The sequence below is a fragment of the Delphinapterus leucas genome, chromosome 20 (genome assembly GCF_059928025.1).
Source record: "Delphinapterus leucas isolate spDelLeu-1000000601 "Yukka" chromosome 20, BTC_Dleu_Yukka2, whole genome shotgun sequence".
In the NCBI taxonomy this organism is placed as follows: Eukaryota; Metazoa; Chordata; class Mammalia; order Artiodactyla; family Monodontidae; genus Delphinapterus; species Delphinapterus leucas.
The window spans coordinates 46,692,946-46,712,831 of record NC_143148.1 but is presented as its reverse complement, the minus strand read 5'-3'; the positions used below and the strand labels follow the sequence as shown (position 1 = coordinate 46,712,831).

General features: G+C 39.5%; 1 protein-coding gene and 1 pseudogene across 5 annotated transcripts in view; one reads left to right on the top strand and one right to left on the bottom strand.

Annotated features, from left to right (window-relative positions):
* Positions 1–724: 724 nt before the first annotated feature.
* ZNF19 (zinc finger protein 19) overlaps positions 725–19,886 on the bottom strand; it is a 42,791-nt gene continuing 23,629 nt past the window's right edge. For 3 of the 5 annotated variants that reach the window (XM_022583263.3, XM_022583266.3, XM_022583265.3), the window contains one exon: positions 19,333–19,403. The gene's annotated coding sequence lies outside the window, so the exon portion shown is untranslated. Of the gene's footprint in view, positions 9,253–19,332; positions 19,404–19,886 lie in introns of those variants that run through there. The other 2 variants (XM_022583268.3, XM_089903302.1) reach the window with 2 other exon arrangements.
* LOC111179547 (protein enabled homolog pseudogene) lies at positions 9,886–13,250 on the top strand (annotated as a pseudogene).

The window sequence follows — 19,886 nt, the reverse complement described above, 5'->3', positions numbered from 1 at the left end:
ATATGAGTAGGAGTAAGACTGATGGGGGAAGTAGTCTAAAGTTTATATTATTTATTCGGGGAAATGCTAAATTGAGTGCCCCAGTTATTACGGAGAGAAGCCAGTTTCTGAACCTTCCAATCATAATAGGTATAACTATAAAGAAAATTATGACAAATGCATGTTCCGACTACATTATGGATTTGGTCAGCTCCAAGCAGCACTCTGTTGGCCTAGCTCAGCACGGATTAATGGACTTAAAGTGGTGCCTACTATTTCAGTTCAAGCACCAAATAATAAAGTCCTGATATCTTTGTGATTTGTTGAAAATAATCAGCGGTTTGTGAACATAGGTAAAAAAGGCTGAGCAAGTGTTAGACTGTAAATCTTAAAGACAGAGGTTATGCCCTCTTTTTGTCAAGCCCTGGGGTGAATCAACAAATTGAACTGCAAATTCAAAGATGCAGACATTGAGAATGGACTTGAGGACACGGTGGGGTGGGGAAGGGGAGGCTGGGATGTAGTGAGAGAGTGGCATGGACATATATACTACCAACTGTAAAACAGCTAGCTAGTGGGAAGCAGCCGCATAGCACAGGGAGATCAGCTCGGTGCTTTGTGACCACCTAGAGGGGTGGGAGGGAGGCTCAAGAGGGAGGAGATGGGGACATATGTATATGTATAGCTGATTCGCTTTGTTATACAGCAGAAACTAATACACCATTGTAAAGCAATTATACTCCAATAAAGATGTATAAAAAAATTTATTTTAGGGGCTTCCCTGCTGGCGCAGTGGTTGAGACTCCACCTGCCGATGCAGGGGACATGGGTTCGTGCCCCCGTCTGGGAGGATCCCACGTGCCGCGGAGCGGCTGGGCCCGTGAGCCATGGCCGCTGAGCCTGCGCGTCTGGAGCCTGTGCTCCGCAACGGTAGAGGCCACAGCAGTGAGAGGCCCACGTACCGCAAAAAAAAAAAAAAAATTCAATTAAAAAAAAAAGCAGCTTCAGCTCTGCTGGCTCTTCTTCTACCTCTTTTTTTCTTGATGGTGGGAGAAGTAGATTCAAGCCAGCTGACTAGAGAATTTACCTGTTAACTAAAATTTTGTGGGGTGGAAGCCCAGCAATGTAGTAAGGATTTAGCTTGAAGTGTTTGATTTGCATTCAATTGATGTAGGATAGAGTCTTGCAATCCTTATTTTCAGGAGTTAAGTAAATTGTACTTGCTTAGGGTTTTGAAAGCTCTTGGTCTATACTAGCCTAAATTCCTCGTCCAGCGCTGATAGAATGGGTATTAAGGGTGGTAATAGTGTGGATATTGAGGATTAGTAATGATAGGAAGGTTATTTGTTTTGTATGTTTGAATTGTCATTTTATTTTTAAGTTATTTATTGAAGGGAATATAGTTAGTAACATGGAGTATGTTAGCCGAAAGTAGAAATACCTGTTGAGTCGTACTCTGATGGCTGTTAGTGTTGGCAGAAGGATGTGGTTGTTTTTTGTTTTCTCTTGGATAATTACTCATTTGGGTAAAAACCCTGATGGGGTGGGAGACCTCCCAGTGATAATATGATGGTAATGATAAGGGTTGTGTTGAAAGGTGTTTTGTTTAACGTGTGTGACAATGACAGTGTTGCAGTACATGAGCTGGGCATAAATAGTAAGAAGGTAGTGTTATTCTGCACCGATAAAAGAAATTTTCACATATTGAGGTACGGGGAAGTCATTCTGGCTTATACATGATTTAACTCAAATTTTATGCTAACTTAAAAATAGCCAGTTTGTGGGCTATCAAACATACACTGTTCACCTGCTTTAATTGTTAAAGAAAAGGGCACACTGACCAGAAGTAAAGAATGTCTACGTTAAAAATAAAGATTAAATGCTTCCCTTCCTGGGATGCCAATTCTGGTAAGACCCTTCAATGATAAGACTCTTTCCCAGGTGTCAAGGCCATACTGACTTGTTGTGTACATGTGTAGTTTTCTTTTTCGTTTTTATTTATTTATTTTTGAAACCTTAAAGGAATGTATTCCTGGCTTTAATGTTCTTTGTTCTGACAAGATATAAAACTGTACTGAAAACCATGCTTCTCTGAAGCAGTTCCTCAGAGTTACCTGAGAGGTTGTCTTCTGGGATCTGTAGTCCTCAGTTTGGCTCTTTTATAAAACAAAACTCTTTTCTATTCCTATTCTAGATTGTTTAGATTATTTTCACTGAAATTACTTGGCATAGTCAGCAGGATATCAGAAAAACCCGCCTGAGGTCACCTGGATCTACTTTGGACCGGTGCTCGGGAGACCAAGCCTGGGCCCTTTGAGCCCCTCTGGCTTCAAAGCACCCTTCAGGTGCTTTGGTGAGTTCTTCCTCATATCTGGATCTCCTTGTGCTAAGTGACAGTTTGACTTTTATTTGAGCTGTTATCTTAAGACTTGGAGTCTTAAGGGGATACTGGTATATTTTCTAGGTGAAGAGGTCCTAGGGGTAAGTTTCCAGGGAGAGGACCTGGGGGAATTTCTAAGCAGGAAGGCCTGGAAGAAATTTTGGAGTGAACTGTGTTGTTGACTTTTTAAAAAAATGGCTTAAAATTGGACATTTAAATTTAATTTTAGATGTGTACTTTATAATAGAATGAAACTAGAAGAAAGCGTGAAATTGCGCTTCTAAAACCTACCAGCTCCCGGGCAGGCATCCGCCCACTGACACTCTAGCTGGCTTCGACAATTGGTATGGAGCTAATACTTACAAGTACTTACCTAATCCAAAAATGGCCAGGATGGAACTTTTTTGACATTCAAAACTGATTTTTGTGTGCACAATTAAAGAAAGCTGGCTTGATACAACATCTTTTCAAAATTCTGACTCTAAGAATAAAAGTACTCCTAGGAGAAAACTTGTAATTATGACTCTTATCATGTCCTTGAAGTGCTAACGCAGCCCACATTGTTTGAGACTACAGCCTTGGCTCAATTAGTGGAATGTAAAACTGAAGGGAATAAAAAGGCTTTTTAAACCTCAGGCAGGAAAACTATGAGATATCTGTGTCTATCTGGATGTGTGTATGTCTGTATGTCCGTTACAAGTATGTTTCTACTTCCAGATGATATCATCAAAATGAGTTGATAGGGCTTCCCTGGTGGCGCAGTGGTTGAGACTGCCTGCCGATGCAGGGGACACGGGTTCGTGCCCCGGTCCGGAGAGATCCCACATGCCGCGGAGCGGCTAGGCCCGTGAGCCATGGCCGCTGAGCCTGCGCGTCCGGAGCCTGTGCTCCGCAACGGGAGAGGCCACAACAGTGAGAGGCCTGCGTACCGAAAAAAAAAAAAAAAAAGAATTCATAAAAGAGCTCTATTTAATTGACTTACAAATCAGATATTTCTAATTGTAACAAAAAGCTAACCCAAATTTTTAGAGGAGCATGCGATCTAGGATTAATCTTCAGTACATGAAAATAAGTTTAAGTTGTTGACTTGATTAATACAAACATGCCTTTAGGGTCATCAGTATGAAGTATAATACTTTTATTTGGTACCTAGGTTTCCTAAAAGTCAATAAGCTCATGCTACCTCTGTTACAAAATTTGTCAACAAGAAAATTAACTTAGTATGGTAGTATTTTCATAAGTAATAAAATTGAGATAAATGGGATAAAAGCTTTTAGGTGAACTCTTTAAAAATGATTATGCTTTATGGTATGTATACCTAAAAAGAGTTTCTCCAGATTTTGGGTAACTTGAAACTTTGGAGTTGTGCTAAATTAAATTAAATGATGGGAATTCACTAACTATCCAGATCATTGCCAATTAAGATAAAAATACTAATACATTAATTGCTCAGCATGTCTAAATTTACCTACTTTGTCTTATCAGAGAAAAACTAAAGATGTTTGGGTTTATTGGACACATGTCTTGTACCACAATGAGAAAAGAAATCATGCTATGAGAAAATGTATGTTTCTAAAGGTTGTTGAAATACGTTGATAAGCTTGCCAATCAGGAAACGCTGGTATAACAGTTCACAATGTACTGTTTCTTGGTTTTTGTTAGGGATTAAGGTTTTCAAGGGTTAAATATTATATTTGTAATTAAAGTTAGTAGAAATAATAAGGTAAACATTTGAGTATTCAAGGAAAAAAAAGATGTGTGTTTTCAGTAAAAGGAGGATTGAAGAAAGAAAATGGATTTAGTTAATGGAAAATGAAGTGATACTGTCCTGAAGTGTCTCAAAGAGAGAGATATTCAACTAATTATGCTTATTTGGTCATAATTGACATGGGAAGCATTGTCAACATTAAGCCTTCTTTATGTCTATAAGTATATAGTGTAAATGTTCCAGAAATTATATGAAATTCCTGAAAATCTTATATGTCCTGACATAGAATGTTTCTTTGTCATCAAAATCGAGGCTCACACTAAAGTGACTGAACCTCCGAGTATTAGGGAGATGCTCTGCTCTTTCATGCAAAGGCAACAACAGAGCTGATGGCACTTGTAGGTGAAGTCCATTCTGTGTCTACAAAAAATTAACACCTCATTGTCAGGCTTTTGCCATCCTGATGTCCTTATAACATGACAACAGTCTGCTCCTAAATCAGAGAAATTAAGATGGGTAAACAACAGCTGTGAATTAAACAGTCTGGGATATGGGAAACCAAGACGGCTGCTTGGCTTTTCCTGGCTTCCTGGCAAACCCCATTTCTATTTGATGGGTTAAGGCCTTCCCTGGCTGCAAGGCTGATGCCCTCACAATGACAAGGAAACTGTTGGAAAATGTGTTTTCCACTTGGGGTATACTTTCCACAATGTCCAGTGAACAAGGCACCCACTTCACGTGACAAATCACATAAGCCTTAACAAAAACCTCAAAAACTTTAAAAAAAATATCCTCAATCATCAGGCAAGGTCACCAAAACTAATGGGAAAACTGGACTCAAGCAGAGCAAAAATTAATTATATGGGATTGAATGAGCTTGTAAATATGATTATAATTTTTATGATTTTTTGTCTGAAATATTACTGGCTTTTCACCTTTGTTTTCCAGATATAAGGAAACCTTTCACCTTAAGCAAAGTATGACTTACAGCAATTTAGTAAATTATTCCTTTGTAAGCAGAACTGAAGCATTTATCTTTTCTCTCTACCTGATTCCTCCTGAATGTAGAATCTCTTAGGTTCCTCACAGCCTTTCCAGGTGAAAAAGGAAGTCCACTTCCTGGCAGAAATAAGAACCTCAAGATATTTTGGAACATAGTTAGAGAGGAATCCACCTAAATCTGTAGGTATTGCAGGTAGAATCTAATGGCATGGCTTTCCTGGCTTTGAGAGGCCTTTTAAAAGTTCAATTTGAGGTCCCTTATGAAAAGTTGCAATAAAGCCAAATTTCAAAGGGCCTATATGATCAGTTACACTTATGTAAATAATCAGGGTAAGTGTATAGAAACCAGATTTATTCTTCAAACAAATTAGTCTTAATTTGACTATGTTTGGTCAAAATGAAGATAATTTATATAGAAAAATTAAGTTTCAATGATATACCTTCGTGGATATTGAGGTTTTATATGTACTGAGGTTGTGTACTTACTGCCTACATCCGAGATGCCACTTTGTTATGTCACATTATTGTAAAGTGTAATTGAATTATTAAAAGGATATTCCAAGCTTGCTTCTGAAGCCGATCACAGTGTTCTATCTTTGGATGAAGATCAGATGCTCCATGACCTGCACCTAGGAGATTGGGCATACTGGAAAAGATATCATTTAAAGGACTATCTCAAACCTAAAAGGAAGGATCCTTATCAGGTACTCTTAACTGGCTCATGCACAGTAAAACTGAAGGGAATTAACTCTCCAATTTTTATTTCTCACTTAAAAAGGGCCTCTGCATCAGACTGGTCTGTAGAGGGGACTGCTGACCTGAAACTCACCTTAAAACAACCATCAAGCCAGGACGAGAAGACGATGACAACAGTGAGTGGACAGCTGACCCAAGAATCCGGGCCAAGCCTGTAAGACCCATCCTACTAGTTCGATTGAACTGTTATTCAAATGTTTGTCTCCCTATCAAAACTGAAAGTTACTCTTCTACTTCTAGCTATACTTTTGCCCCAATATTGAAGATGGAAAGAAAATTCTTTAGTAAAGTTGTCACAAAGCATAGCTACTGGGATAGGCCCCTCATAATACCTGTCACTGACTTTTCAGATGTTGCTAATGTTACCACTCACCCAGACCAACCTCCCTCTGACCTAATCTTTCAGGTTTAAATTCTTCAACGTATTAATGTGGCCATTCCTTGTCTGATACTATCTTCAGTCCCTAGAGACTGAGCAATACTTACCCCAGGACCCCCTCCCTCTGTCCCTTACTTAATTGAAAAATGTCTTAATAGCTGACAAATAGAAGGTATATATTTATTAGAATATTACATTATCCCATTGTCTATACATCAGGAAATAAATGAATCTCCTTTCTCTCTTCATTAAAGAGTCAAGCAATCTGTGTAATGACTCCTTCATTAAAGAGTCAAGATACCAGTGGCAAATCTTTTGGGAATCTTGGTTCCTAATGCAGGAGTGTATGTAAACAAAAAGATCAGAAATTTATCAGCCACCACTAGTCAAACAGCCAAAAAGACTGCACTGCAGCACAACAGATATCCCTATATTCCTTAGCCCAAGTAGTATTAGATAACTGGGTTGCCTTAGATTTTCTACTGGTATTTGTGCTATTGTTCACACTTATGGGTTAAATTTTTGTTTTTAATTAGAATGGGGATAATAGTAACCTGTCTGAGCTTGTTATTTCAATTATAATTCCTGAGATAATGGTTAGTAGAATGATAGTAAACACAAGAGGGTTTATTAGTACTGGAAGGATGTAAACCAACATTTTTGAGGTATGGGCCCAATAGTTAGTTAGCTGACTTTACCATGAAGAATTTAAAATTCTTAAGGGTAGGTTCAATTTCTATGATTCTAGAAATAAGAGGGTTTAAACCTCTATTACTAACTCTATCAAAATAACTCTTTGTCAGACATATTTCTTATGTTTGTGGTGGGATGCCTGATGTGATGACAGGTAGTGAAACTTCTCATACACATAAGACTAATGTTAGTGGTAAAAATTTTTTCATGAGATATATAAGCTGATCTTATCAAAATTGTGGGCAGGATGCTTGAATTCATAGAAAGGAGATTGTTAGGAGGAGTGTTTTAATGATGACATTGGCTGTATAGAATTCTAGCATGTAGGGGTTGTTAAATGCTCCTAAAAATAGGATTGTTGTGAAAATATTTATTATAATGATATTGACATATTCTGCTAGGAAGAACAGGGTGAATAAGCCTGCTACATTTTCTACATTGAAGCCAAATATAGGTTAAATCAAATGGGACTCTGTTGGTTTCTGCTAGAGTAGAGATAAATCACATTCTGGCTAGGGGTCAGGATGGGAAAATTAGTCATAGGTATTCTTGTGTAATAATTACTGCTGAAAGTGTAAATGATCATTTATCACTAGAACTGATAAGAGAATAATTGCTACTGTTACATCGTATGAGATTGTCTGTGCTACTGCATGGAAACCTCCGATGACTGTGTATTTTGAATCCAAAACGCATACAGATCAGAGGATGGAAAAAATGGCTAGGCTTGATAGCTAGTATAAATAGTACACCTAGGTTTATATTAACTAGTGGAAAGGGTAGGGGGACAGGAGTTCATCTTGTGAGAGCCAGGCTTGAGGCTAGACTTGGTGCGATAATACAGAAATTGATGAGATTGATGGTCATACTGTTTCTTTAATAAATAATCTGACTGTATCAGCAATGGGTTATAATAATCCATAAGGGCTGACGATGTGTGGCCCTTTCTGGATTTGTATATAGCCTAGGAATTTCCGTTCCATTAATGTGAGGAATGCTGCAGCTAGTAAAAGTAGAATTAGTGAAAGAATGCAGATTATAAATATTTCCGTAGGAAAAGGACTTGAACCTCTGCGGATAAAGGTTTTAGTTTTACACAATTACCGGGCTCTACCACCCTAACAAACCCTGTTCTATAGTGGGGTATGTATAAATTAATTGAATTGAGATTATATCATCAATTAGTTTGAAGACATTTTGTAAAGTAGGCCTTATTTCTCTTGTTCTTTCATACTGCAAGAAATATAGAATAGAAACCTACTGGGATTACTCCAGTCTGAACTCAGATCAAACAGGACTTTACTAATCACTGAACAGACCGTTAATAGCAGTTATACTATTGGGATATACTGATCCAGCATCAAGGTCATAAACCTTATCATCAGTATGAACTCTAAATTGTGCTGCTACCCCTAGAGTAACTCATTCCACTTATCAATATTTTGGATCATTAATGATAAAGCATTTTGACTAGCTGGTCTAAATCTTAATCACTCCGATGTTTTATTCTCCAAGGTTACCCCAACCAAAATTGTTAAAACGTTAAAAGCTATGTTGGGGCTTCCCTGGTGGCGCAGTTGTTGAGAGTCCGCCTGCCGATGTGGGGGACACGGGTTCGTGCCCTGGTCCAGGAAGATCCCACATGCCGCGAAGCGGCTGGGCCCGTGAGCCATGGCCGCTGAGCCTGTGCGCCTGGAGCCTGTGCTCCGCAACGGGAGAGGCCACAACAGTGAGAGGCCCGCATACTGCAAAAAAAAAAAAAAAAAAAAATCTATGTTGGAGGCTTTCAAGATGGCAGAGTGGAAGGACCTTGAGCTTACCTCCTTCTCATGAACACACCAGTATCACAACTGACTGCTGAACAACCATTGATTACAAAAAAGACTGGAACCTACCTACCAAAAAACATCTTCTACATCTAAAGGCATAAAGAAGAGACCACAATGAGATGGTAGGAGGGGCGTACTCGCAATATAATCAAATCCCCCCCATCCCTCCACCCCCGCCCGTGGGTGACCCACACACTGGAGAATAATAACACTGCAGAGGCTTTCCCACAGGAGTGAGAGTTCTGAGGCCCCCATCAGGCTTCCCAGCCTGGGGGTCTGGTGTTGGGAAGAAGAGCCCCTCAGAGCATCTGGATTTGAAGACCAGCAGGGCTTAACTTAATGCAGAGCTCCACAGGAGTGGGGGACATAGACTTAACTCCTGAAGGTATTGCACAGAATCTCATGCACCGGGACCAAGGGCAAAAGCAGTAACCTCATAGGAGCCTGGGCGAGACCTACCTGCTGGTCTTGGAGGGTCTCCCGGGCAGGTGGGGGGTGGCTGTGGCTCATGCTGGGGTCATAGAAGCTGGTGGCAGAAGGGGATTGTTCATCTGCATGAACTCTCGTCGAGGCAGACATCATTAGCTACAAGACCCAGCCCCACCCAACAGCCTGTAGGCTTCAGTGCCAGACGCCTCAGGCCAAACAACTAACCGGGTGGGAACACAGCCCCACCCATTAGCAGACGGGCTGCCTAGAGACTTCCTGATCCCACAGCCGCCTCTAGACATGCCCCTAGCCCTGCCCACCAGAGGGCCAGGACCCAGCTCCACCCACCAGTGGGCAGGCATCTGCCCTTCCCGCCAGGAAGCCTACCCAAGCTTCTAGACCAGCCTCACCCCTGGGGGGCAGAAACCAGAAGGAAGAAAACTACGATCCAGCAGCCTGTTGTCTCAAACGCAGGCCGGACATTACCCTGGGGCCCCTGGCCCTTGGGTGACGAGAGAGGAGTGCACTGCTGGGACACACAGGACGTCTCCTACAGAGAGCTACTCCTCCAAAGTCGAGAAAGGTAATTAACCCAAAATGAGGTGGCAGAGGAATGTGTTTCAGATGAAGGACCAAGATAAAACCCCAGAAGAACTAAGTGATGTGGAGGTAAGCAATCTACCTGAGAAAGAGTTCAGAGTAATGATTGTAAAGGTGATCCAAGAACTTGGGAGAAAAATGGACGCACAGATAAGTTACAAGTGTTTTTTAACAAAGAGTTAGAAAATATAAAGAACAACCTAACAGTTGAACAGTACAATAACTGAAATGAAAAACACACTAGAAGGAATCAACAGTAGAGTAAATGAAGCAGAATGGATCAGTGAGCTGGAAGACAGAGTAGGGGAAGTCACTACTGTGGAGCAGAAAAAAGAATGAAGAGAAATGAGGACAGTTCAGGAGAGCTCCGGAACAACATAAAGCACACTAACATTCACATTATAGGGGTCCCAGAAGGAGAAGAGAGAGAGAAAGGGCCTGAGAAAATATTTGAAGAGATAATAGCTGAAAACTTCCCTAACCTGGGAAAGGAAACAATCACCCAAGTCCGGGAAGCACGGAGAGTTTCATACAGGATAAACCCACAGAGGAATACACCACGCTGCACTGTGACCAGGATGACAACAATTAAAGAGGAAATATTAAAAGCAGCAAGGGAAAAGCAACAAATAACACACAAGGGAACTCCTATAAGGTTATCAGCTGACTTTTCAGCAGCGACTCTGCAGACCAGAACGGAATGGCATGATACTCTGTTCACTTATTATTTTAAGTGTATCTGTCAGGCAAGAGCTGCTGTGATGGTTTACAATGATGCCAATAAAAAGTGGGTACCAGCTGGTGGTTCAGCTGGGTTCAGCACAGTTCATATATATCGTCATACATGGAACAACACATTGAGTGGTGGGCAGGAAGATTCAGGACCATCAGGTCGTGGTAAATTGTGCCATTCCTAAAGGGCTGAAGTACAATCAAGGAACACAGACGTTCCACCAATGGGGGGACACTACACTAGACGGGTGTACGGTCTCAACTTTGGCAGCAAAGAAGATGCCAGTGTCTTCGCAAGTGCCATGATGCATGCCTTAGAAGTGTTGAAATCACAGGAAACAGGGCCAACGTTGCCTAGACAAAATTCACAGCTACCTGCCCAGGTTCACAATGGCCCATCACAAGAAGAATTGGAAATTCAAAGAAGGCAACTACAAGAACAGCAACAAAAGGAGCTGAAGTGGGACAGGCTAGAGGGAGAGATTGGAGAGGGAGAGGTTAGAAAGGGAAAGGCTGGAGAGGGAAAGACAAGAGCTGGAGGGGCTGGAGAGACGGGCCTGGGAAAGGCCAGAACGAGAGCCGCGAGAGCAGCTAGAAAGGGAGCAGCTGGAATGGGAGCGAGAGCCAAGAATGGCAAATGCTGCTGCCCCTGCCTCTGTGGAGGCGACTCCTCTGCTTCTGAGCCAGACTTGCAGGCAGCCTCTCCGCCGGCCGAGACTCCAGCCCAGCAGGACATTGTCTTGGGACCACCTGCACCCCCACCCCCTCCTCCACTCCCACCAGGTCCTGCCCAGGCATCAGCCGCGCTCCCTCCTTCCCCAGGACCCTTCTGCCTCCTCCACTTCCAACCTCAGGGCCCCCGCCTCTGCCTCCTCCACCACCTCTTAATCATATACCCCCTCCTTCTCCACCACCTGCTTCTCCCCTCCCTGCATCTGGATTCTTTTCGGGATCCCTGTCTGAAGACAATCGCCCTTTAACTGGACTTGCAGCTGCAATTATTAGAACAAAACTTAGGAAACTGTTGTGCATGGAGGATACCTCCTTCCCAAGCGGAGGGACTACCATTGGTGTGAATTCAGCGTCATCTAAAACAGATACGGGTCGTGGAAATGGACCCCTTCCTTTAGGGGTAGTGGTTTAATGGAAGAAGTGAGTGCCCTGCTGGCCAGGAGGAGGAGAATTGCTGAAAAGGGATCAATACAAAAAGAACAAAAACAGGACAAACATGAAAATTCAGAGTTTGTAACCTCTAAGGCCTCTTCAACAAGTACACCTGAACCGACAAGAAAACCTTGGGAAAGAACAAATACAATGAATGGCAGCAAGTCACCTGTTATTTCCAGACCAAAATCTGCGCCCTCGTCACAGCCCAGTGCCAACGGAGTCCAGACAGAGGGACTGGACTATGACAGGCTAAAGCAGGACATTCTAGATGAAATGAGAAAAGAATTAACTAAGCTAAAAGAAGAGCTCATTGATGCAATCAGGCAGGAACTGAGCAAGTCAAACACCGCGTAGAGAAACAAACTAAGGAGAGATAGGACTTCAATCTGGAGTGAAAAAAAAAAGAAAACCCTACAAACAGCAACTGTTAATAACAACAAACTTCTACATTTTGTGAGCTGTAAGAAGAAAATGGAAATAAACAGTCAGAAGGAGGGAAAAACCAACATACTTTGAAAGCCTTCAGACATTACTACTCTGGCGATAAGCCATTTCCCTCCCAGTTTGTTGCTTTTTTCTGACCTTTACAACAGGATGGAAGAGAGTCGCATAGGAGTTCCTGTATCAGTTTTGCAGAAAATACTAAACCCATCAGGCAGGATGACTGCAATGAAATATTTTCATGTCAAGAGAAAACCGCACATTTTCCACAATCCATTGCTAAAATAAAAAGGAGAAAGGCTTGAGAAGTTTTTTTCAGAGAATGCTGATAAAGAATTTAGCAAGTTATGCTATTGTATTGTAAACGCTTCTCTCAGGTTTGTCTTCCTATCATATTTAATATTCCATGAATAATTGAGATCAGCCCTATGTAGTTAAGATCATAAAGTGTGGAACCAAAGGAATTGTATTTGCTTTCAAAGGGTGATATTTATACGAAAGAGTCCTAGAAATGATTTGTCCAGAGTGAGGAATTTTAGAATGATAGGAAGTCTCTCGAGTTAGCCTTCATGCAATTTTGTAGATTCAAACATAAAATTCATCCAGAATTTAAAGATTTAGATGCCTTCCTGAATTGTTACAGTGCTTTACCAAATCTATGACTTCTACGTAACACAAACAAACCAGTGGTCAAATGTAAAACAATACATTGTAGATTTACTGTAGGTTTTTGACCGTTTTTAGATTAATGCCTGCAGACGTTTTTGTAATGTAATTACAACCTCCACAAAATTAGTTTTTTAAATTGCAGACAGTAATGCATGTCAAACTAATATATAGTGGCCTTTTCAAGGCTTAGTCCCAGGGAAAACATTTTGTAGAGTATAGGGGAGTGGGAGGAAGGGAAGGAATAATTTTTTATTTAAAGTTAACTTCCATACTATCTTTTTTCTCAATTATCTGCATGAATAATAATGAGGAATATTTTGTGACTTTGATAAATATGTTAACAGAACCAAGTACTTAATCTTCTACATCATGTCTCTGGCTATTTGTATTTTTTTTTTTTTGGCTATTTGTATTTTAACTTCAGTAAGTTCAGTGGTCTGAAACATGATTCTGAGCTTCACATGCATTATATCTTACTGTGGAACTCAAAAGTTCGATCCCTGAATTTGGCAGTTATTATTACCTAGGGGCCCTGCAGTTTACAGGTGTTCAGGTGCACGTTCCTGACTACAAAGCTGCTTTTGAATTTTTGTTAGGTTGAAATACTAAAGAAGTAACAATGATGGCAGCAGTCAATGTCACAGAAATCATTAAAGGGAAAACGAGGGGTCCTGCATAATTTTCTTTTAATAGACTTAGGTGGTGGGAAGAAGGAACTAGATACTCTACTTACCACCGTGTGCATGTGTGTGTGCGCGTGCGTGTTTGTGTGGGCACTCACGTGTGTATGTTATCCACTCCCTTTTCTTTGAGACTTCTAAGATTAAAATAGGGGAGAAATCCTGTATGTTGCAATGACAGAATTTTTTGAAAATTCAGGAAATCAAAAATTCTCCAGGCTCTCCATCTTGATTTATGCTTGAGTTGTTATGTGCCATATTTGCTTTGAAATCTTTGGTTATCAGTAGTTGTACTAAAATTTTGAAGAAATAATCCACTTTCATCTGCTTTCTAGATTTCTTAATCTAAATTCATAAGACAGATCTTGTTGATAGCATAGTTTTCTAAATGCTGCAGGTTTGCAGCCATTACCACTTCAAAGAGGTTTGAATGAAGGAATTTTTTTTCCTTGTTAAGATAGTTCCTGTTTCTGTAGAAACTTCATTTTTAGATTAATTTGTGATGGATAAGCTATCATAATTCAAGTATACATTTCTTTTTTTCTACCAACTATTCATTATCATCCAATAGTAAAGACATTAAAGATGCAGCAAGCTTATGAAGTACTGCTTTCTAAAAGAAATAGGCATTTTCATCTTTATTATTGTACTTTTGGTTATGCAAACACTTTGATATGAATTTTTTTAATTAAAGATTTATTTATTTATTTTTATTTTTGGCTGTATCAGGTCTTAGTTGCGGCATGCAGGATCTTTCATTGTGGCGCGCAGGCTTCTCTCTAGTTGTGGTGGGAGGTTCCAGGGTGCGTGGGCTCTGTAGTTTGTGGCACACAGGCCCTAGTTGAGGCGCGTGAGCTCAGTAGTTGGGGCGCGTGGGCTTAGTTGCCTTACGGCATGTGCGATCTTAGTTCCCAAACCAGGGATTGAACCTGCGTCCCCTGTATTGTAAGGTGCATTCTTTACCACTGGACCACCAAGGAAGTCCCGATGATATAAATGTTTATGTCCCCCATAAATCTAGTCAGAAATCACTTTGGATTTTGTTAAGTTAAACAGTCTATAGAAGGATAGAGTATTGGGTACAAGTGGTCCAAAGTAAGATAAAAGACTACAATAAGAATGCTAGATCTTAAAAAAGAAACTGGTTTATGCACTAAACGTTTTGTGCCTTGGTCTAATAGTAACATGATGTCTGTGTAAAAACGACAGAAAGAACCAGTGTTGAATCACGTTTTATTTCCTGTCATTCTGCATTATCTCAGATTGCTAGATGTGTTCTTTCCAAGAAGTTTTATCGAATTACTGTATACAGTTACTGTCCTGTGACAGTTTTGTCATTGTTAGAGATTTCAGTAATTAAAATGGGAAACAGAAGCTTGTTTGTTTTCCTTATCAAAACTGTTACTTGGACCCACATTATTATGATGGTTTTCATGCCCTTGTACATTGGATGTCTTAAGCTGAGTGCAGTTTAGGGGATCCTTTCTAATTACAGGAAGGTGATCTGACCTGTGAGAAGTCTGTACTATACACTATGTAAATAGCTAACAACTCAATTGCAAACCAACTGAATGTACAAATCTTAGTGCTTGTACTGAAATCTCTTCAGAAGAGTCATTATGATCTCAAAGTTTGTTTCAAAATTTGCAAGCATTAAGTGTCAAAACTGAAGATGAAACACTAAACACTAATTCTTGTGCTTTAGGTATACGTCCTTTTTAGAGTTTTTGGTTCTCTGCTATTTTTACTGTACTGTTTCATTTATATTTCCTACACATGAACTTCGTTTGTGCAATTGAAATAAAACTGCAGTATACACATGTTAAAAAAAAGGCTATGTTTTTCCTTAAAGTACAGTTATTATTTTTTTGGATTAATTAATTAAACCTCCATAGGGTCTTCTCATATTATTCCTGCCTCTTCGCAGGAAGGTCAATTTCACTGATTAAAAGAGACAGTAATACTCTCGTGTGATCATTTATACAGGTCCTTATTTAAAGAAAAAATGACTATGCTGCCTTTCCACACTCAGGATACCATGACCATTAAACAGATGTCACTGGGCAGGCAGTGCCTCTAATACTAGAAGTGCCAGAGGTAATGTTTTTTTATAAAGGAGCAGGGTTTGTGATTGCTGAGTTCCTTTTACTTTCTAAAATCTTTCCTTAAATGCATGCCTGTGTTGGGTTTAGCAATTGTTTTAATAAATAACTAGGTATTGGTCTAGGTTTATTTTACTGTTAACTCTCAGTAGGTTAATGTTCTGATATAAGCATATGCAAGGAGCAATACTACTTGTTACTCATATTGACAGTATTGCTTCTGTTAATAGATTAGTCCAGTATTAAATTAGGGTTGGTTTATTTACTATTGGTATTTAAGATGAATGTGTGGTCGACCTTGAACACTTTTGCAATTGGTGGCTACTTTTAAGCCAAGTATTGTTTATGCTTACTCTCTGGGGAACTGTGTATCCTGATACTAAAAGCTGTACCTTTTTCGAATAACATTTAAAGTTATAATAAAAGTTATGTTTCTTAAGTAATATTTAAAGTTGAACTAAAATTCTTTTCTAGACAACCAGCTATCATCAGGCTTGTTAGGCTTGTCACCTTTACCCGAAAATCTTCTATTTTGCCATACAGGTGAGTTTGTTCTTGTAAACTGTTCATAAGTAGCTCATCTGCTTTCAGGTTATCTAACTTAAGTTCTCTATGTTAAAGTTTTCTAGTTAAATCATTATGCAAGAGGTAAAAGAGGTAAGCTTTGCTTTTTGGTATTTTGAGTACTTCTTTCGTCATTCCCTTAGCATACTTTATAACACCAGATTTAAATTTCTGTCTCCTATACTTTAGATGTTGAAGGAATGTTTAATTCACTTATGGTAGTTGAATTCGGTGGGAAGTTTGGGCTAGTTTCAGTACAAAGTGTTCATGCAGTATGAAATCTCCTGGGTGTAAACCAGGTACTTTTCTTTAAGCTACACTTTGATTCATCCAAGCATACTTTCCAGTATGCTCACTTATCTCCTCTTGTATGTTTGGAACTTATTACTGGGATATGAAGTTATCAGTGTGTGTGTGTGTGTGTGTGTGTGTGTGTGTGTGTGTGTGTGTGTGTGTGTGTGTGTGTGTGTGTGTGTTACAGAATTTTTGATCTAACGTTTTGATGTCTGATAATTTTGCTTACTATTGTTTACCAAAGTTTCCTGAGGATGACAATACTTAGGGCTGGTGAGGTTTATCAATTACAGAATAGGTTCCTCTAGAGGAGTATGAATCACTGCCAAGTCTTTTGACTTTTAGGTTGATGCGGGTAGTATTCTAGCAAATCATTTTATTGTTATAATTATTTGAATTTACGGCTAAGCATAGTGGGATATCTAATCCCAGTTTAGATCTTAGCTGTCATGTAATCAGAAATGTGAAAGTCACTTTCATAGTTTATTTTTGTTTTAGCTATGGCTTTTTACAGCTTAGCTAGGACTTCATTTTATTTTGGGGTAATCTTTAACACGCTTTTCACTGGATTTCTATTAACATGGGTTAATCTTATGACCAAGGTGGCTGACACGAAATTTATCAACCCTAATTAGTTAATATAACTTACTCAAAAACTTTTGTTTGGGGCTTAATTTTTATCACTGCCATTTCCCATAAGGGCGTAGTTAAGTAAGTTGTTTTGAGCTACTTTTTAGTGTGCTTGATGCCTGCTCCTTTTAATCTTTTTTGATTTAAAGGATATTGTCACTGGGATGCAGATACTTTCATGTGTAATTTTATTTGAAATTAATAGAAAGGGTAGGACCAAATCTATGGGTTTATGGAGTTAGTAAACTCAACTAGGTATTTACAGTGCCTCGCTTTAATTATTAAGCTTCATCATTAGGTTGAGTAGGATTTTGTATGTATCATATTTATGTAATTAATTGACAATGTGTTAAAATACTGAAATAATTTTTTTCTTGTGGAGATTATTAAAATGTAATTTTAATTTTGTTTGAGGTAAATGACAGATCGAGGGGGATGGCTGTCTATATAAGCCTTATATATGTACATAATTCAATGGTATAGTTAAGAGGCAAGTTTGGAGTTACACTTACTTTGGGTTGGTGAAGTGACAGCAGTATGTTTGTTAGGTGAGTTAGTTGAATCTTATATGCTTTGACTTGTTTTGGGGGTTTGGCAGGGTGATAATGGTATATAAAGTATGAGAATTAGTGGGGTAGGGGTTTGATTAAGCAAGCTGTTTACCAGATATGAGTGTGCCTGTGTGGTACGTGTGTAACTGCTCTATATCCTGTGACCATTGACGCACTAACATATTATGGTAGATGATGTTGGAAAATAATACTCAATTCAAGCTCAGCTACAAGTTTCTCGGCTGTGTTAAGACCTCTGATGGCCAAAGCTGAGTCACAGCATGCCCCCCAATTTAAAAATACCAAAAGCATGAAACCAGTTATGTGTGAACATGGCTGATTAGCCATTAGTCCATCGAGGTATATTATTGAAGAGGAAAGAGTAGGCAATTTTAGGTGAGATGGTGCTGAAGTAATAAGAGCCAGATGCCAGATACAGTTCATTTATAGAAATCCTCATGGTTCATTGGCCTAGAACGAGGAGAGAGACATATTTGTGGATGGGTTGATTGTGGCTTGATTATTAAGCTCTGGTTATCGGTTATGATAAGCATGATGACTGGAAATGATTTGACTTTATGTGATATGTATGATTAATAAACATATGTCCTGTATAATATCAATCACTTCAATTACCCCTGGAATCTAATGTGAGTTGAACTGTTTAATGTGTATGTAATATCAATAGGCTGATGTACTTGCTTAGATACATGGGATAATTAATTTATGATTACATATCATGTATTATGCATAAGAAGGTATATATACTTACATATGTGGAAGGGCACAAAATGCACAAAGTACACAGTAATGTTAGTTTTCAAGATGTCACTTTTAAATACTTACACAGTACTTAAAGACAGTGTTAATGTCCCATAAGCAAGTTGTTCAGGGAATCGTTGAAGTGGAATTTCAGCTTCGGGTGTTGATGGTGGGGCTGGAGCTTCTTCCTCGAGTCTTAGGGAAAAATGTTTTCCTTTTCTGGTTTAGAAGAACAAAGTAATAAATATACTACAAAGACTCTTCATTTTAGGAGGTTATTTTCAATAATGCTTTTAGTGGTATAAGGACTATAATTATGAGAAAGTATAGAATAGATGCTGTTTGTCCGATGATAATAAATGGGTGATCAATGGTTTGTCTTCCAATTCATGTTACTGTTAATAGGTCCCCTACAAGTACTCAGAATAAACGTTGGCTAAGAGGTCATAATGTTATACTTCATTGTTTCACTGTATGAAGTACTGGGACAATCAATCAAATTAGGAATGAGATGGTTAATACTAGTACACTTCCTATTTGTTGTGAATAGATCACAGAATTGCATATGAAAATAAGAAGTATTATTCTCGTTGGATGTGAGGGAGAGTGCTGAGGAGGTTAGGTGGAGTATAACTGTCTCTACCTAGAAGGTCAGGTGAGACTAGTACTAGTACTAGTAAGATTACAAATAGGAACAAGGCACCCAAGATATCCTTAATTGTGTAGTGTGGATAAAATGGGATTTTGTCCATATAGGATGAGATCCCTGTTGGATTATTAGAGCCTGTTTCATGAAGGAATAATAGGTGAAGAACTCCTAAAGCTGCAATAATGAATAGGAGGATAAAGTGGAACGTGAAGAATAGGGGAAGGGTGGCTTTATCACCTCCTAAGAGTCATTTGACTAGGTTAATGCCAGTGTAAGGAATTACTGAAAGGAGACTTGTCATGACTGATGTTCTTCAAAAGGATGCTGGACTATTACCTTAAATAGTAGGGTGATTCCGTTGTTTCATATTTCTAGGAAGGTGTAAGATCCATAACACAGGCCTCGCCCTACATGGATAAATAAGCAAACAAAGAACAAGAATAGGAAAGGTCCGTCTGCATATACATATCAGATAATTCATCCATAGTTTGCTTCGGTAGATATGAGTTATAGATGAGAAGGCAGTTACTGTATCTGATGTATTAATGTATTGTTAAGAATAACCCTGTTGGGCTTCCCTGGTGGTGCAGTGGTTAAGAATCCGCCTGCCAATGCAGGAGACACGGGTTCAAGCCCTGGTCTGGGAAGATCCCACATGCGGAGCAACTAAGTCTGTGCACCACAACTACTGAGCCTGCGCTCTAGAGCCTGTGAGCCATAACTACTGAGCCCGTGTGCCACAATTACTGAAGCCTGTGCGCCCTAGAGCCTGTGCTCTGCAACAAGAGAAGCCACTGCAATGAGAAGCCTGCGCACCGCAACGAAGAGTAGCCCCTGCTCACCACAACTAGAGAAAGCCCACGCGCAGCAACGAAGACCCAACAGAGCCA